This window comes from Xyrauchen texanus, chromosome 20 (genome assembly GCF_025860055.1).
Source record: "Xyrauchen texanus isolate HMW12.3.18 chromosome 20, RBS_HiC_50CHRs, whole genome shotgun sequence".
Classification (NCBI taxonomy): Eukaryota; Metazoa; Chordata; class Actinopteri; order Cypriniformes; family Catostomidae; genus Xyrauchen; species Xyrauchen texanus.
Genome location: NC_068295.1, coordinates 42,205,613 through 42,217,872, shown reverse-complemented (window position 1 = coordinate 42,217,872; position 12,260 = coordinate 42,205,613). Strand labels below are relative to the sequence as shown.

General features: G+C 38.7%; 1 pseudogene; it reads right to left on the bottom strand.

Moving 5' to 3' along the window:
• LOC127660476 (elongation of very long chain fatty acids protein 5-like) overlaps positions 1-8,411 on the bottom strand; it is a 47,947-nt pseudogene extending 39,536 nt beyond the window's left edge.
• Between the last annotated feature and the right edge of the window lie 3,849 nt (positions 8,412-12,260).

Genomic DNA, 12,260 nt, shown 5'->3' with positions numbered 1-12,260 from the left:
AGAGCGCTCAACTCCTTGAGACATGGACAAAGATAAAAAAAAAAATCTAAATAAGCTTTGAAGAAAGTTAGTAATGTTGTTGGTTTTGTGAATTGTTTTCTGAGGTTTGCTTCCAAACCTTTCTGTTGAGCAGATGGATGAATTCAATAAAATATCATAATTCATATTTACTCATTGCTGGTTTTATAATTCACTATAATTAATAGTAGCCTAATAACAACAAGTTGAATAGGGAGTAGAAATGTATAGATATGATTTAAATATGTACAGTTGAAGTCATACACTTAAGACATCTACTTTGTGCATGAGTAATTTTTCCAACAATTGTTTACAGACAGATTGTTTCACTTTTAATTGAAAATATATCACAATTCCAGTGGTTCAGAAGTTTACATACATTAAGTTAACTGTGCCATTAAGAAACTTGGAAAATTTCAGAAAATGATGACAAGCCTTTAGACAATTAACCAATTAGCTTCTGATAAGAGGTGTACTGAATTGGATGTGCACCTGTTGATGTATTTTAAGGCCAACCTTCAAACTCTGTGACTCTTTGCTTGACATCATGGGAAAATGAAAAGAAATCAGCAAAGACCTCAGAAAAAAAATTGTGGACCTCCACAAATCTGGTTCATCCTTGGGAGCAATTTCCAAATGCCTGATGGTACCATGTTCAGATGAACAAACAATAGTATGCAAGTATAAACACCATGGGACCACACAGCCATCATACCGTTCAGGTAGGAGACACATTCAGTCTCCTAGAAATGAACATAGTTTAGTGTGAAAAGTGCAAATCAATCCCAGAACAACAGCAAAGAACCTTGTGAAGATGATGGAGAAAACAGGTAGACAAGTATCTATATCCACAGTAAAATGTGTCTTATATTGAATTAACCTGAAAGGCTGCTCAGCAAGAAGAAGCCAATGCTCCAAAAATGCCATAAAAAAGACAGACTACAGTTTACAAATGTACATGGGGACAAAGATCTTACTTTTTGGAGAAATCTCCTCTGGACTAATGAAACAAAAATGTAACTGTCCGGCCATAATGACCATCGTTATGTTTGGAGGAAATCTTAAAACAGAGTGAATCTTGCAAGCCAAAGAACACCATTCCAGCATGGGGGTGTCAGTATCATGTTGTGGGGATGCTTTGCTGCAGGAGGGACTGATGCACTTCACAAAACAGTACCTTCAAAGCTGTGGCAAGATGCCTTGAGGACAACAAAGTCAAGGTATTGGAGTGGCTATCACAAAGCCCTGACCTCAATCTGATAGAAAATTTGTGGACAGAACTGAAAAAGTGTGTGCAGCAATGTACAAACCGGTCTCAGTTACACCAGTTCTGTCTGGAGGAATGGATCAAAATTCCAGCAGCTTATTGTGAGAAGCTTGTGGAAGGCTGCCCAAAATGTTTGACCCAAGTTAAACAATTGAAAGGCAATGCTACCAAATATTAACAAAGTGTATGTAAACTTCTGACCCACTGGGAATGTGATGAAAGAAATACAAGCCGAAATAAATAATTAGCTTTACTATTATTTTGATATTTCACATTCTTAAAATAAAATAGTGATCCTAACTGACCTAAGACAGGGAATAATGTCTACGATTAAATGTCAGGAATTATGAAAAACTGAGTTTAATGTATTTGGCTAAAATTTATGTAAACTTCTGACTTCAACTTTAGGCAAGTGTATATACACCAATCAGCCACAACATTAAAACCACCTACCAAATATTGTGTAGATCCCCCTCGTGCCAGCATTCTGAGATGATATTCTTCTCACCACAATTGTACAGAGCGGTTATCTGAGTTAAAGACTTGGTCAGTTCAAACCAGTCTGGTCATTCTCTGTTGATCTCTCTCATCAACCAGACACAACTGCCGCTCACTAGATGTTTTTTGTTTTTAGCACCATTCTGAGTAAATTCTAGAGATTCTTGTGCGTGAAAATCCCAGGAGATCAGCAGTTACAGAAATACTCGAACCAGCCCGTCTGGCACCAACAATCATCCATGCCATTATCTAATCAGCCAATCGTGTGACAGAAGTGCAGTGCATAAAATCATCCAGATACGGGTCAGGAGCTTCGGTTAATGTTCACATCAACCATCAGAATGGGGAAAATTTTTGATCTCAGTGACTTGGAATGTGGCATGAATTTTGGTGCCAGATGGGTTGGTTTGAGTATTGAATATAGTATTGAGTATATATATATGAAATTGCGCCACTGCAGATGGTTGGAACCACCATTAGACACTGTTGTTTGTCAATCTGTCATTTGTCAAATACAGTGAAAAGGCCAGTAAGATGAAATAAAATTATCAGTGAAAATATGAGTACTTTAAGTTTCAATGAAATTGTAAAGAGTAAAGAGTAAAAATTACTTAATGTACTTAAGTAAAAATACAAGTATTCCTTTTAAATTGTCACAATAGTTTAATATTTTTGTTTAAAACATGGCTTTAGATCATCAAGATCCTGCACTCCTTTAAGAAAGCACGTGTCCTCATAACATGAAAGAATGTGTTGCGCTGTCTGCTGAAAGGTTGGTTTGTTCTGTGTATAAGCTGCGTGTTGCCTAGACAGCTGAAGTTTCTCTTACTGCCCCCTGGAGAAAACAGGTGGTACTGCAAGCTTGAATTGCTCAAGAATCTTCGTATTATGGTACAGTGACAGGATTAATCAGTGGTTAGCACTTTCACCTCACAGCAAGAAGGTCCCCGGTTCAAGTCCCGGCTCACCCAGGGCCTTTCTGTGTGGAGTTGCGTGTTTGCTTGGGTTTACTCTGGGTGCTCTAGTTTCCCCCACAGTCCAAAACATGCAGGTTAAGTGAATTGAATTCTAAATTGCCCGTAGGTAGATTGAGAATGTGAATATGTATGTCTGTGTGTGTTAGCCCTGTGATGATCTGTCTACCTGCCCAGGGTGCTTCCCTACCTTCGGCCAGTGACAGCTGGGATAGGCTCCAGCACTACCCGCGACCCTATATAGGACATGTGGCTTTAGAAGATGGATAGATGGATGAATTAATTAACTGCGATACATCGACAGCCCTAGTCACACTACTGAAAAATGCAATTAATTAGTAGCATTGATAAATTTAGTTAGTTACTCCACAACAACATTTCTGAAAAAATTGTGGGTACAAAAATTATAACATAATTTTTCTTTTTGGGTGAACTCTCTTTAAATCTTTAAATTACCTCTTCAAAAAGGACATTCAGGACTGTTTGACTGTCTCGGTACAGCCATAATTGCTTTGGCCTGGTGGAGCTGCCCAGGGTCAGTAGTCTGATTTTATTGTTCGAGAGACAATGCACCACTGCCTCTCTCTAAAGTCATAAACCTGGCATCCAATTAATGAAACGAAATTGGAGGTGTGGGTTAGAGCTACTTTGACTTCTAAAAATCACTCAAACATTTTGACTTTGCTATTAACAAAAAGCTTCTGCTGATGTGGACCATGCCTCGCAAAAAAGGGATCTCAAGAAGACCTACGAATCAAGAATGGTTGCTTTGCATAAAGCCTGAAAGGGTTACAAATGTATCTAGAACAGCATAGATATTCATCTGTCCACAGTAAGACAAACTGTCTATATATGGAGACGATTTAGAACTGTGGCTACTCTCCCTAGAAGTGGTCATCCAGCCAAGATCACTCAAAGGACACACTGCAGAATGCTCAATGAGGTCAAAAATAACCCCAGAGTGACAGCTAAAGACTTGAAGGAATCATTGAAGCTCGATAACATATCGGTTCATGAGTCAATTATATGGAAAACATTACAAATTAAACTGGTGGTGGGTGAGAAGGGTCACCTATTCAGTATGTTTAGTACTTTGAGTGTAAGAAAAGTGCTACATAAACATAACATTCATTCATTCACTTATATACAGCCATGGTGTCCATGGTAGAACACCACAAAGGAAGCCACTTCTTTTCAACCAAAACATTGCTGCATGATTTGAAATTTGCCAAAGACTACCTTGACACTCCACAATGCTACTGGTAAAATGTTTTTTGGACTGATGAAATTAAGGTTAAATGTTTGGGAAGAACACGCAGTACTATGTATGTCTTAAACATATACCAACATGAAAACATCATCCCAATGGTGGAGGGAGCATCTTGATTTGGGGCTGCTCAGAAGAAGTTGAGTGATGCAGCAGGACAATATCCCTAAACACTGAAGTAAATCCACTACAGAGTTGCTTCCAAAAAAGAAAATCCACCTTTAGAGTATCCTATTTAGAGCTAAGACCCAATAGAGATACTGTGGAATGAACTCAAGAGAGCCTTCTAACATCCTAAGAATATGTCTGAGCTGAAGCAGTTCTGTTTGGATGAAGGGTCTAAAATTCCTTCTGAACATTTTGCAGGTCTAATCCACAGCTAATGGAATGTTGCCTATCACAGGATATCTATGACTTTGTTTATTACAAGACAAATAAGTACTATATTCACACAAATTAATTTGTGCAATGATGGTAAATTATCATTAAACATGATATTTGTTCCACAAGGTGGTACTGTTGTTTCAGTGACTGACTTGATCAAAATAAAACAAATCTAAATCAATTCACTTTGTCACTCAACCATATACACAATGTGAAAGTTTTGGGTGCAGTTCAAAGCAATATAGCAGTCATGACAGAGATGAGACATAACAATCTACAATAAACATCAGATATACACAACACAATTCACAAAACTAATATATGCATAATTACTAAACAAAATATACAAAGAATAATATACAATGTACAGAATACAAGTCGCACAATATAGAATACACAGTATACAATAAAAATAATATATATAAATGAGCAGTTTGTATAGTGTTGTATTGACATTCAGGTTGTCGACTCCTAGTCAGTTGCCAGTATGTTGTTAAGAGAAATATAATTATGACAGTCCAGTGTGAGAATAATAATGTTCAGTGCTGATATATGTTAAATGGTAAAAATGGTCTGCACTTATATAGCGCCTATTTTTAACCTTAGAGGTTACCATTCACCCATTCACACACATTCACACTCATACACACACCAGTGGCAGCAGAGCTGACATGCAAGGCGCAAACCTGCCATTGGGAGCAACTTGGGGTTCAGTGTCTTGCCCTAGGACACTTCGGCATATGGAGTCATGTGGGCCGGGAATCGAACAGCCAACCCTGCGATTAGCGGCCAACCCAATCTACCACCTGAGCCACAGCCGCCCCATTACCCATCAGGCATGTTGATCATGAGCGATCAAGAGTTAAAAAGTCTGATTGTTTGGGGGAAGAAGCTGTCATGAAGTCGGCTGGTTCGGGTCCCGCCTGCCTGATGGTAGCAGTGAGAGCAGCTCATGGCTTGGGGTAGTTGGAGTGTCTGATGATCCTCCGAGGTTTTTTACACACCGTCTAGTATAGATGTCCTGGAGGGACGGAAGCTCACCTCCGATGATGTGTCTGGCAGTTTGCACCACCCTTTGCAGGCTTTACGTTTGAGGGCAGCGCTGTTGCCGTACCAGGTGGTGATGCAGCCAGTCAGGATGCTCTCTAAAGTTCTGGTGTAGAACCGTGTGAGGATGTGGTGGTTCATTCAAAACTTCCACAGTCATCTCAAGAAGAAGAGGCGCTGGTGAGCCTTCTTCACAATGGCCTCAGTGTGGACGGACCATGTGAGTTCCTCAGTAATGTGGACACAGAGGAACTTGAAGCTGCTGACTCTATCCACCTGTGCTCCATTAATGGTGATGGGGCTGTGTTCTCTGTCTTTTCTCCTGAAGTCCACTACAAGCTCCTTGGACTTACTGACATTGAGGGAGAGGTTGTGCTCCTGACACCAGCGTGTCAGAGTGTGCACCTCCTCTCTGTAGGCTGTTTCATCAGCAAACTTAATGATGGTATTGGAGCTATGTGTTGCCACACAGTCATGTGTGTATAGGGAATACAGGAGTGGGCTGAGAACACAGCCCTGCGGGGCTCCAGTGTTGAGGGTCAGTGATGAGGAGATGTTGCTGCCCATTCTAACCACCTGGCATCTGCCTGACTGGAAGTCCAGGATCCAGCTGCACAGTGAGCTGTTTAAGCCCAGAGCCCGGAGTTTCATGTAAAGTTTGGAAGGCACTATGGTGTTGAATGCGGAGCTGTAGTCTACAAACTGCATTCTCACATATGTGTGCCTTTTTCCAAGTTAGAAAGAGCAGTGTGTATTGTAACTGCAATGGCGGCATCATCAGTGGAGCGGTTGCTTCTGTAAGCAAACTGTAGTGGATCCAGAGAGGCAGGCAGCACAGAGCAGATGTGGTCTCTGATAAGCTTTTCAAAGCGCTTGCTGATGATGAGAGTTAGGGCAACAGGGCACCAGTCATATACATTTGACATTGCTATTTGCAATGTGGAAGTAAATTATAGAAAGTATAACACGTGAAAATTACTGCTTTTTGCCATTCCGGTGTACTGCTGAAATTCTGCAAGTTGCACTTCTATCTAGATTATTAATTGCCTGAGAAAATACATATGTGTAATTTATGTGTAGCTTATGTATTATGTTCAATATGCATTTGACAGTCAGCTGTGTCGCATAAAATTTCTATATGGAAGTAATGAATCCTGTTCTATCATTTGTTTCATTATCATTTTGATATATGAAAAATAAAGCATTAAATGTAATTTTTCTATTATTTTCTAACCTCTTCAACTCTGGAGCATTTCTGGGCTGCTGTGGCGCCTGCAATTTTTCACACTCAAATTTAAAAGCTCACCATTCACAAACAGTCTCATTATTCAGAGAGCCTCCCAAACAAAAAGATTCATACATGATATTGTATATATGTATACAATCTTATGATGAACTGAATAAAACATTTGTAAGCATGTAATTCTGGTTGTGTTCACTTTATCTCCCACCAATTTTATTCCAATTGATGGCAGCAAGTCCTTGAAAAAATAATTATTCCTCTATCACTTTCCTTCACAATATGCCAATCTGAAATGTAGGTGGCGCTCTAACACATTTTAGCCCTCACAGATGTGCTCCTCTATAAACATTCATTCTAATTTTCAGTCCATGTACCACCCTCACCCATTGTTTCATCAAATATAAAAAAAACTTGGCTTCCAAGTGGACTAGAAGCTCAATCTAAATTTTTCGAGAATGCTGGACCGCATTTATTTGTTCTGAACATCTAAGATAAGCAGACAAGCAATCTCACAGTCAAGTAAAAAATGGCTCACTTTGTAGAAAACTGCCTAAAGTAAGAGCAGATAAAACGTTTTTAGCTATTTGGGGTTTACAGCAGCAGTGATCGTCGATGTTTTTAAGCTTTCATTTGATATATGATTTGTTTTTTTATGTGCTATTTGAAAGACTTCTATATTAATTGTAATATTTCAACCACATATCCTCTAGATGGTGCTTGTTTGCAATGCCGATGTTTTCAGGCCTTATTTTGTTCTTTTATGTAACAATTTAAATGACTTCTGTTTCCATGGACTTGAACATTTTAAGCATAAACTGTTTTTGTGACATAGCATCCCAAGAGGCTAATAGTCTTGAAAATGCTTTGAAATTCTTTTACGTCCTTTATGTAGATCCATTTGTGATAGACATATGTGCCTGATTACTACGACCCAATGCATGTAATAATTTTTGGTGAAAGACTTAATTTACTTAAGGGTTAAATATATGTACTAAAGCCATTCACAAGAGTGAGACCCTGCATGCAACTTTAGCACTGTCTTGAGGAATTCCTACCTCACAGAACATGTAGAGAGATAGAAGCGTCAGGCCGAGGTTATACGGCACTAGCAGAGCTCTGCACGAATGCGGCTGTCTGTTCTTCATGTATTTTGGTCCAATCCACACAATCAGAAGATATATAATAGTAAAGGTAAGAGTAGGAATGTAGTCGTCCAATAGCAGCCATCCTCGAACCCGTATATCTGCAAATGATGGAGAAGAATCATCATCACATTTCACACAACAGCCAGTATGATGAAATTATAATAATAATAATAATTAGTATAACCGATCCTTTCACCAAATAATATAGTTAATAAGCCTGACTGTAGACTTTTTGTGGATGCCATAAAATGTATCAATTTTGTGCATTACAGGAGCATTGTACAAAATGGCTTATAGGGTTTACAAAGATATAATATTGAATATATATTTACTACTATATTAGTAAGTGATTTTGTCATAATGGGGAATTAATATTGTGTTTGCTATAATAAATCTTGAAATCTTAAAGTTGCTTCAGCTAAATCTGCAGTGCTCGATCAAAAAAGTTTAGCTAGGGCAGCAGGAAAGACTATTAAAAGCTTGTTAAAAGTCAAGGAGTGCTGGTCTTACCCCTGGGTCCCATCCATGAGTCAATATAAGTGTTAACTCTGTAATTAAAGGTCTCCATCTCCAACCTTTGAGAGAAATCATATGAAAATTAGATTTTTCACTGGAGTGAGTGCTCATTTACATTCAAGCTATCTGTGAAAGTCCCTGAAGAATATATCTGTCTTAAACGGCAATAGAATATGACCTTATTAATCCTTCTAGAACAGTTATTGATTACAGCAATAATAGGTCACATATAGCAATGACTACCATCCATCATGTCAAATTATCTTTATTGCTCACTTGTAGCTCAGGAAAGGTCAAATAGTGTTCTTAGAAAGATCCCTAATCCAGAAACCCTCTTTCAAATGACTGGAATTCATAACCACTGAGAATATTAGATTGTAATGAGACATTTGAGGAGGCCTCACACTAGTGATGTTTATTAAAGAAGTCTGTCGAGTGTCATACTGTAGTTGCCATCAGAGCTGCAGAAGTGTATTTGCAAGAAACGTTACAAGAATAGAAGAGTTCCTTATTATCTGATGCCCTTTTTATAAGGGTTATTATAGACTCAATTAGCTATTTGTCAATGTTTGTACATACATTTAAAATGACTATGATTGGATAGAGTAGAGAGAAGCAACAGCATCAGCTGCATTATACTGTTCAACAGAGTTGCTAAGTGGAGGTCTCTGCCAGCTCCTATTTACCTCATTTTGAGTCAAATAGGCATTGGTGACTATAAGCTCCAGGAATATTCAAGGCCTCTACTCCACAATCTTAGGGGCCAAGACTTTAAAAACTGAGTTCCTGAAAACCATTTATAATCAGGACATCATTATTCCGCAAGAAACATGGTGCAGATCAGATGTGGACACTGCCCTTTAGGATACAAGGAAATATTATTGCCATCACTTAAAAACTGTAACGTGAAATGTGGAAGAGACTCTGGTGGGGTCATCATTTGGTACAAAGAGACTTTAAAAAGCAGTCTATCAATCATGAAAAAAAACTCATCACATGTTTGGCTTAAACTTAAAAAAGGCATCATAGACTGTGATAAGGACCTTTACATCTGTGCAGCCAACATACCTCTATCAGAGTCTCCGTACTACAAGGACAATCGTTTTGATCAGCTTCAGATGGAAACCAGCCAATTCCAGACTCAGGGGAATGTGATGTTTTGTGGGGATCTAAATGCAAGGACAGGTTCAGAACCGGACACTATAGATACCCTCGGGAATAACCACATACTGAAAGCCAACGCACATCTAACCCCCACCACTACAACACGGAACAATCCGGACAGTACAGTCAACAAAAACGTTAAGGAGTTATTGTGTCTCTGTCGAGGCCTGGGTCTGTATATGCTTAATGGTAGGATCCGAGGGGACTCTTTAGGTCGATTCACATACTGCTCAGCTCTTGGGGCTAGTGAGTCGACTATGCCATTACAGACATGGACCCCTCCTACATATGTGCATTCACTGTCATACCACAGTCTACCTTATCAGATCACTGTCAAATTAATGTGTTCCTAAAGTCAATCCAACACCATAGAACAGACCAAGAGCCCAGCAACCTGTTCCAACTAAACCCAACATACAAATGGTCCCCAAAATATGAGTCCGAATTCCTTAGTGCAATTAGCTCCAAAGAAATGTCCAACCTAATCAATAGACTTCAAACAACACGGTTTATGGCTAACAAGATCAACGTAAATTCCGAAGTACAACAAATAAATGACATTTATCAAAGGTGCTCAATCAAAGAAAATTTACTCCGTACAAACAAGAAAACTAAACTTAAAACCGGGGATGAAATTTGGTTTGATAAAGAATGTAAAATTAAAAGAAAACTACTCTAACCAGATCTCTAACCAAAAACACAGAGCCACCCAAATCTGAAACCAGACAAAACTATTTTGAAGCACTCAGGGATTATAAAAATACAATACGCCACAAAAAGCAACAACACCTAAACCACACTCTTAATGAGACAGTCTGAATAAAAAACACAGTCCGGACATAGCCATACAAAACGGAGAATTATGGAAAGACTATTTTAAAAACGTATTCAAAGAAATTTCTCCAGAAAATCTCACACCTGACCAGAAAAGCATGCAAAATAAAAGTCAACTGGAATCTACAATAAAAAATAACCAAAACCCTTTAGACTATCAGATTAGCAGAGAAGAATTGGCAGATTAGAACAGAAATGCTGAAGCACAGTCCAGCAGTACAGCAAGAGGCCTTATTAAAACTCTTCAATCTGGTTCTGCAGTCTGGCTATTTCCCTGACACCTGGAGTATGGGCTTAATACACCCATTATATAAGAGCGGAGACAAATTCGAAAATTGTGTATTTAAACACAATCATGCCAATAAAGTACTTTAAATTGAAAATTGACAGAGGCTGTCACCTTTTATGGCCCTTGATGTCTCCATCTCAATCCCTGAATTAATGACCATGGTTAATGTTTGATTCAAATGTAAAGAATACTTTAGGTGTGAGCTTTGCTTTAGGTCTATAATAATGAAGTGGTCTAAGTGATATAGTTATGCTGATTGGATTAAGGGCTGGTGACACTCCAAGGTCTGGGGTGGGTTTTTACAACAGTTTACTTCCTTTGCATACTTTGTTAACGGTCATCAACTGAGTACTTTGTCTTCACATGAAGGACTGCCCACCAAAATGTCTATAAAACTACAATGTAAGTCAAAGTTATTTGGACTTGATGACTGCAGCGCCACACAGCACGTTCTCAAAGAATTCTGCTGAAGACATACCCGAGCCTCCTAGTCTGCATTTCTGAATTTCTTGCAAGCTCTACATCAATTTTTTGGTCATTTTTGGCATTAATAATAATAATAATAATAATAATAATAATAATAATAATTCCATACATTTAAATAGCACTTTTCTAGGCACTCAAAGCGCTTTACATAGTATATGGGGAATCTCCTCAACCACCACCAGTGTGCAGCATTCAACTGGATGATGCAACAGCGGCAATAGTGTGCTAGTGCACTCACCACGTACCAGCTATTGATGAGAGGAAAGTACAGTGATGTAGCCAATTCAAGGATGGAGTTTATTAGGAGGCCATGACAGATAAGGACCAATGACAGTTATTTGGCCAAGACACTCTTTACGAGAAGTGCTCTGAGATTTTTAATGACCACAGAGAGTCAGAAACTCAGTTGAAAGTCTCATACGGGCAGTGCCTTTTTTATTTATTTTTTCATAGTATAGTATCCCCATCACTATACTGGGGCATTAGGACCCACACAGACCACAGGGTGAGCACCCCTTGCTTCCCTCCCTAATACCTCTTCCAGCAGCCACCTTATGGCACTTTTTCACTGCACGTTACTTGTTCGACTCAACTCTACTCGCTTTACTTTTCTGAGCTTGCATTTCCACTGCAGTTTACTACCACATTAACGTGGGTGGGATTATAGGCTGATCGTCATAGTTGCGCCGCCTCTACTTCCGTGACATCATTTTAAACTTGACATAAACTGACCAAAACAATAACACAACCGCTAGCTGTTAGCTACTAGCTTATTGTGCTGCATAAAGCAGCAACAAAAAATTGTTGCATGGTGATTTTACACAAGTGTAACAGTTAAATTGGCCTGGTTGTATTAGAAACAAGCTTCCAGTAGCTGGTCAACTAAATAAAGTGAAGCTTTCAAGCAGAGTATAGAGTTAACATAACATACCATCCTCCATTGTGGCTGAGTCCAGGCATTTACTTTGAGTTATTACATTTTTATGTTTGAAATAAATTATTGGTAGAAAAATGCCAGTGTCTTCAATTTGTAACACTATGGTCAGGTTTGATGACAAGCATAATGACAAACTGGAAGAACTGACACTTCAAATAAATTTTAAATTCCTAAACTTCGACAAATAATAG